Source organism: Gossypium arboreum, chromosome 3 (assembly GCF_025698485.1).
Source record: "Gossypium arboreum isolate Shixiya-1 chromosome 3, ASM2569848v2, whole genome shotgun sequence".
Taxonomy (NCBI): Eukaryota; Viridiplantae; Streptophyta; class Magnoliopsida; order Malvales; family Malvaceae; genus Gossypium; species Gossypium arboreum.
Genome location: NC_069072.1, coordinates 57,437,138 through 57,444,394, shown reverse-complemented (window position 1 = coordinate 57,444,394; position 7,257 = coordinate 57,437,138). Strand labels below are relative to the sequence as shown.

The 7,257-nt window shown below is 39.6% G+C and overlaps 1 non-coding gene across 1 annotated transcript; it reads left to right on the top strand.

Moving 5' to 3' along the window:
* The first annotated feature begins 6,423 nt into the window (after positions 1-6,423).
* On the top strand, positions 6,424-6,530 carry LOC128291127 (small nucleolar RNA R71). Its single transcript, XR_008280903.1, has one exon. It is a non-coding gene; the product is annotated as a small nucleolar RNA R71 (small nucleolar RNA).
* The last annotated feature ends 727 nt before the right edge of the window (positions 6,531-7,257 follow it).

The window sequence follows — 7,257 nt, the reverse complement described above, 5'->3', positions numbered from 1 at the left end:
ATGTGTCGGGCATGTGATTACTTAAGTGAATTTCGGCAAGGGCCTTAGGGAGGTTGGGCTGATTTTTTTAGTTGATATTAGGGTTAGGTTCTTTCCTTTTTCTGTCTTGGAGAATTAGGGTTAGCCACCTGAAAGCTTTCACTGTCATTCATCCTTTCTGAGTTCTCACAAAAGCCGAAAACGCAAATCCCTTCTCCTTGGTGCCGATTTCTTCTTCCTCTCTTTGTCCTCTATTTTCTTTCTTCCTTTTTGCCTTTTTCTTCTAGCCAAAACCTTCTGATCACCTTACTCACCTCCTCTGTCAGTCCCATCCTCCACAAAACCTCCATAGCCGATTACCATAAAAGCCGAAATCCCAAAAACTCACTTCTTGTGCCGATTTCTTTAAGCCAAAATCCTTCAGTTATTTTTGTTCTTTTTGATCAACTTTCATCTTCTCTAAACCCTTAGTATCTATCAGCAACATTACCTCAAAGTTATAGCCTCAAATCGTCATCTTCTTCATCACTTAAAAAGTCGAAATACCATAGATTTAGGAACTTATAGCCGAAACTTCAGATCTCCTGGATTCGAGTTCTACTATCGTTTAGAGGATAGATCTGCATCAGATCTGCGTAGAAATCAAAGAGGAATAAGTGGTAAGTGCTCATCACCTCAGATCTAGTCTTATTTTACAATTTAGAAAAGCCGAAGTCCCTAAAATCTAGGGAGGCTGTCGATTTGGGCATATGGCTTTAAGGGTCTTTAACCGACGATTTCTTTTGGTGATTACTGTCTTCTAGAGGTTTGATCGGAGGCTTGGATCTTTGGAACAACTAGACTTAGATCTAGTCATCGGTTTTCGACAAAAAGGTAAGATTCTAAAGGCTTTAGAGGGATGGTTCGAATATGGGTTACTGGATATTGAGATTGGTTGTTGTGGGTTGCAATCTAAGAATTGTGGTAATCAATTGTAGGACATCGTAAGGGATCTCAGTAGCAGTTGTTGCGAAACAGGTGTGTATCGAACACCCCCTCATAGTTCAATTCGGTAAAAGCTGAAATGCTGAAATTTTGGCATTTCGAGGGCTTGTGAGTGTGCGAGTGCTCACAAGATGTTTAGAAATCATTAGATCTGAAATCACAAGTGGTAAGTTAGTCGTGTGTGAAGTTTCGTGCACTTCGGTAATTGGGCCTCGATAGGCTAAAATTGGGCCCATACGGGTAAATAATAAAATAATTATAATATAAAAAAATAGGCAATAAGTATGTTCTGTTAGACTGTAGAATCGAAACTGCTTAAATCGGTAAACTGGTCATAAAACTTGAATTAAATGGGCTTAAATTACTAATGGACACCGTAGGCCCATTAGGGGTTTTAGGCCCAATGGCTAAAATTGTGAAATTGAGATAAATAAATTATCATGATGACAAATGGGCTAGTAAGGATCAGTAATATTCATGAGAACCCTTAAAACTGATAAAATTACTGAAATACCTTTATAGGTGAAAAGTTTACAGTTTTACTCCAAGGAGCAAAATTACTGATATACCCCTAGGGTTTATGGTTAACCTGAATGCATGTTTGACTGTTACTATTTACTGCATGCCATGTTATTATTATCTGATGCATGGGACTGGGTTATTGATGGAGGAAGTACTGAAAGTGGCTTGACCACATACTGGAGGCTTTGCCTCAAGTTATTGATATCTTAGCAGCTATGCTGCAACTGTGGCGTGTAGGGCTGGGTGGGTTGAGCTACTCCCCACATGGAGTGGAGGGCTGGTATGGGTGGAGTGTAGCGGCTGGTTATAGGTTGGGTTGGGCTTGCATACACTAATATGTCTGTTCTGTTCTGGAATGGGCCTACGGGCCATACTGTTATCTGAAAAGAGGCTAAGGCCCAGTTTAGCGTATTTTGAAAAGGGCTTTGCGCCAGTACCTGCAGTTATCTGAATAGGGCTTAGGCCCAATGGGCTTGAGCAGACTTGGGCTTTAGATGGGTTTTCTATTTACACTGAGTTTTCCAAACTCACCTCCTTTCTCTTCCAACCTTGCAGGTGAGCCCTAGTTGGTGGACTTGGAGCTGGGCGGGATTCAGAGTGGCCACGAAGATTAAATTTCTGGTTTTAAATAAGTTTCAAGTAGCTTCCTTTTTAATTTTCGCATTTATTTTTGATTATTTCTATTTTGGTTAAACTTGTACTAAGGTCGCTCTATTATTTTTATTTTGGGTTTTTAAATTACTTATATCATTTTCGACTTGAGATTCACATCACTTAAATTGATTCCTTGAAATTGGTTAACTCTGGATTTATAAAAAATTACTTGTTTCAAACCGACACGACAACCAAACGTCTTCGAAATGAAACTTTTTCAAAGTACAACAAAACTCACGTTTTTTTAAACCCTTAACAATCGATAATGGATAGGACTCACACTAGTGAATCGGAACATTTCTCTTAAAACATCATTAATGGTTTTTGCAAAGCTCACCCAAACTTTAGTAAACTAGGTAACTTAGTTAGTGGTAGGTAATGTGACACACCGGATTCGGCCGTAACGTCTAGGCCGGGCTTGTGGTGTTACACTGGCTATGAGATCAGTCCAACAACATGAAGGTGAGTAATATATGTGACGGTGAAGGTGAAGAAAGTTTTTCGCACCCATAAACTCATCGGTGTAGATGCCCAAAACTGTGCCATACTCAGGGACGCTCATATGTCACACCAAGCCACGAAGTCAAAATGTAATGGTAGTGTGCTCGTCATGCGATGACATCACGCACTGAAGGTAAAATGTCGAGCAAAACTCCAAAGTAAGCTCTATATATGTGGGCTCGATGATGTCAAAGAAATGGTTCCAGGGTGCCGTAGTAATGAAAGCGCGGGCCTCATTAGCTAGTCCGACCTACTCCAAACAGCCCATTCAATGCATCGGGCCAAACCGAGTGGTCGCATGCGCAGGAGCTGGAATAAGTCCTCAGGTGGGTCCATGGAGAATTGAAGGTAAGGTGACGAACCTCGGCAGTGGCGCTCGAGGAAGTCGCGCCAGGACCCTTCCGCTTTTTTGAAGCAGAGACGGCGACTTTGGATTTACCTCGAGTGTTCGTCATAATGTACCTGCCAAAGAGCGAACAAAAATAAATAAATAAACCAATAGAAAAAATAGAAAATAATAATAATAATGATAATAATTGAATGAGGACAATAAGCAAACAAATAAACAATATGCTGAAACCTAGGGAGTACTAATAATGAGCAAGAAGACTAGAAAGAAACATATTAACAAGAAAAGTCAACTAAAACCTAGCAACAAGACTCTAATGGAAATAATATAATTCAACAAATAACAAAAATAATCATGAGAATAGTAGCTATCTAACTAACTAAATGATAGAAGAAAATATCATCAAATAAGAGCAAAATTGCTGAAATGGATAAAATATGAAAGAAAGTTAACACATGGCCAGATATGAAGAATGAAAATTCAAGAAATTAAACAATCATAATCAGTAAATAAATAAACTCATAATAATGACTAAATAAATAATAAGAAAACAATAATAATAAGAGAAAAAAATAATAGACTAAGAGTAATAATAGAAATAAGGAAATAAATTAATAGATAGAAGTAAAGGGAAGAGAAAGGAGAACCGATGGCCGGTGATTGGAGGTACGAACGGCGCAGGGGTCAGTGATGGTGGTGGGATGGTTGTGGGTGTGGCGGTTCGGAGGGAAACAGGAAAATGGAAGAAAAGAGGGGAAAAGGGAAAGAAAGGGAAAGAAGGGGTAGGGGAAGGGGTTTGGGGGTTTTAAATTGGACACGATCGTGAAACGGCCCGTGCTGGGCCACACGGCCGTGTCACAGGCCTGAGTAACTCGACTTCCAGCCCGTGTTCATCGAGGAATTAATAGCCCGTTCGTCACACGGCCTTGGACACGCTCGTGTGTCCAGGCCGTGTGGGTCACACGTCCGTTTCGCACGGCCGTGTGCTACATTGTTTGCTTCTCCCATGTCCGTGTACCCGAACACATGGCTGTATGCCTTGCCCGTATAGATCTCTGACTTGTTTAAAATTTGAAAATTTAGCTCCAGTTTTCACACGGCCTAGGCCACGTCCGTGTGTCCAGGCAATGTGGGTCACATAGCAATGTCGCACGCCCATGTGCCCTCTTTTAGCCCGTGTCTGTCGATTTTTGGTGATTTAAGCCCTATTTTTACACGGCCAAAGACATGCCCATGTGTCCAGGTCACGTGACCCAAGCCATGTAACTCACTATTTAACCTCTGTTAGAGCACATGACCTGGGCCACGCCCATGTTTCCAGGCCATGTGGGTCAAAAACTTGTATTTAAACATGGAAAATAGATAAAAATAAATTAGTTAGTGGTGTTAGTGCTCGGGTTGCCTCCCGAGAAGCACTTATTTAAAGTCTAACCTAGACTTACCTCAATTTCGCATGGTCACAGTGGTTTAAGGAGTTGAGACTCCTCATCCCTGCTATCAATTCTATCAAAATAATGTTTGATTCGAGTACTATTTACCTCAAAAGTTTCGAATTTAGTAAGTGTTACCTCGACTGTATCATAGGGGAAAACAGTTAGTACCATGAAGGGAGTTGCTCTGTCTGCATTAGACTTTGAAGTGACAACTCGAGGGTCCGTTTTATCCAACAATACCTGATCCCTGACCTTAAAGTGATTTGACTCATTCTTAAATTCAACATGGTGTTGTTTCTACTCCTCCTTGCCATAAGTCCACATTCATCTAGTTCATCTATCTGTAGCATTCTGTTTCATGGATGGTACCATTATTAGTGCATAAACTAGAACGTGTCTCATTTATGCTTCTCAAAAGTGTTTTCTGCAAAGAGGGTTGAACCGCTTGATTAGTCTTATTGTCAGGATTTAGAATATTACCTTTATCATTCGATGTCTTAAGAGAATCACGAGCCTAAACAGTTATTGTTTCATCACCTATACAAAGCGTTAGATCACCTGTACCAACATCTATGATAGTTCTGGCAGTTGCTAAAAAGGGCCAACCTAGAATTAAAGGTAAGTCACTATCCTCATCCATGTCTAGAGCAGCAAAGTCGACTGGGAATATAAATTTATCAATCTTAACGAGTACATCCTCAACAATACCCCTAGGAAATCTAATAGTTTTGCCTACCAGTTGAATACTCATCCTAGTTTGTTTAGGTTTCCCAAGACCTAGTCATTTGAACATTTTATAAGGCATGACATTTATACTTGCCCCTGAATCAGCTAAATAATTATCAATATTTAAACTACCAATTAAACAGGGAATAGTAAAACTCCCTAGATCTTTCAACTTGTTAGGTAGTTTGTTTTGTAGAATCGCTAAGCAAACTATATTTAACTCCACATGTGACGAATCATCTAACTTGCGTTTGTTTGCCAGAAGCTCTTTTAAAAATTTTACTGAGTTGGGCATCAGTGAAAGAGCTTCAATGAACGGTAAGTTAATGTGCAACTTTTTCAAAAGTTTAAGAAATTTACCGAATTGTTCATCTATGCAGTCTTTCTTTGTCGCATTAGGGTATGGAACGTGAGGTGTATATTCTCTGTTCACCGGTTTTTGTTTATTCTAGCTTTTATCCACCTTATCTTTACTTAACATGCCTTCTTGCCTTGGTTCTGGTTTGGAATCAACTGACCCTTCTTCATCTAGAATAGTAATCGCATGGAGTTGCTCTCTTCGGTTAGTCTCGGTATTGCTAGGCAAGCTACCTTGTGGTCTTTCAGAGATCAACTTAGCAAGCTGACCTATTTGATTCTTGAGCCCTTGAATCAACGCTTGCTAATTTTTAAGCACTGTTTTAGTGTTTTAGAAACGTGTTTCTGACACCGAGATGAATTTCGTTAGCATCTCCTCATGGTTTCAGCTTCTTTTCCTACTAGTAAGGTGGTTGAAAGCCTCGAGGGGTTTGTGGTCTTTGATTGCCTTGACCACCCCAAGAGAAATTGGGATGGTTCCTCCAACTTGCATTGTAAGTATTACTATAAGGGTTATTTTGAGGTCCAGAATTGTTACCCATATAATTGACTTGTTCGTTCGTATTGCTAGGGTCGTAAGCTAAGCATTATGGATTATTCATTCCTCCTCCACTTGTGTCACACTGCATCACTGGATGTACCTGCGTAGGGATACATAAACCATCAATCTTTTTATTTAAGAGCTCTACCTGGTCTGATAACATGGTGACCGTGTCGAGGTTGAAAACACCAGCGGATTTTTTAGGCTTTGTCCTCATGACTTGCCATTGATAATTATTCAGTGACATCTCTTCAATGAACTCATAAGCCTCCTTAGTTGTTTTGTTATTTAGAGTCCCGCTGGAAGCTGCATCGATCAACTACCTAGTTAAGGGGTTCAAACCGTTGTAAAAAGTTTGAACCTGTAGCCATAAAGGTAACCCATGGTAAGGGCACTTTCTTAATAAGTCTTTAGACCTCTCCCATGCATCGTAAAGAGTTTCTAAATCCATCTGCACAAAAGAAAAGATATCATTCCTCAACTTTTCCATTTTAGCCGACAGAGAATACTTTAGTAAAAACTTTTCGTTCATTTGTTCCCAAGTAGTGATGGAACCTCGTGGTAATGAGTTCAACCACTGTTTAGCTTTATTCCTCAATGAAAAGGGAAATAACCGAAGGCAAATGGCATCATCAGAAACGCCATTTATTTTGAAAGTATCACAGAACTTTAAGAAGTTGGCCAAATGAGTATTTGGGTTTTCATCCTACAAACCATCAAACTGAACAAACTGTTGAATCATTTGTATAGTGCTAGGTTTCAGTTCAAAATTATTTGCAGCAATTGAAGGTCTAACAATACTCGATTCAGGCCCCGCTAAATTAAGCTTAGTATAGTCGTACATAGTACGAGGAGCAGGATTCTAATTCACAAGATTTGCGACAACCACAGGAGGTAGCAGATTATTCTGATTTTCAGCCATCTCCTCGGTCTTATTGGTTTCGTCCTTGTGCTCTTCCTCTATATACTGTAGACTTCGTCTTATTTCTCTACGATTTCTACAAGCCGTGCTTTCAATTTCATTGTCAAAATGTAGAGGTCCTGATGGGTTTCTTCTAGTCATAAACTGCAAGGACTTGCCAGAAGCAAAAAAAAAGGAAAGTTACTAATTAAAAATAACACTAAAACAAAAATAAAATGCAATAAAATAAAAATGACTAAATTAATAAAAATCAAGCATTCCTAATATCTTAGTTCCCAGCAACGACGCC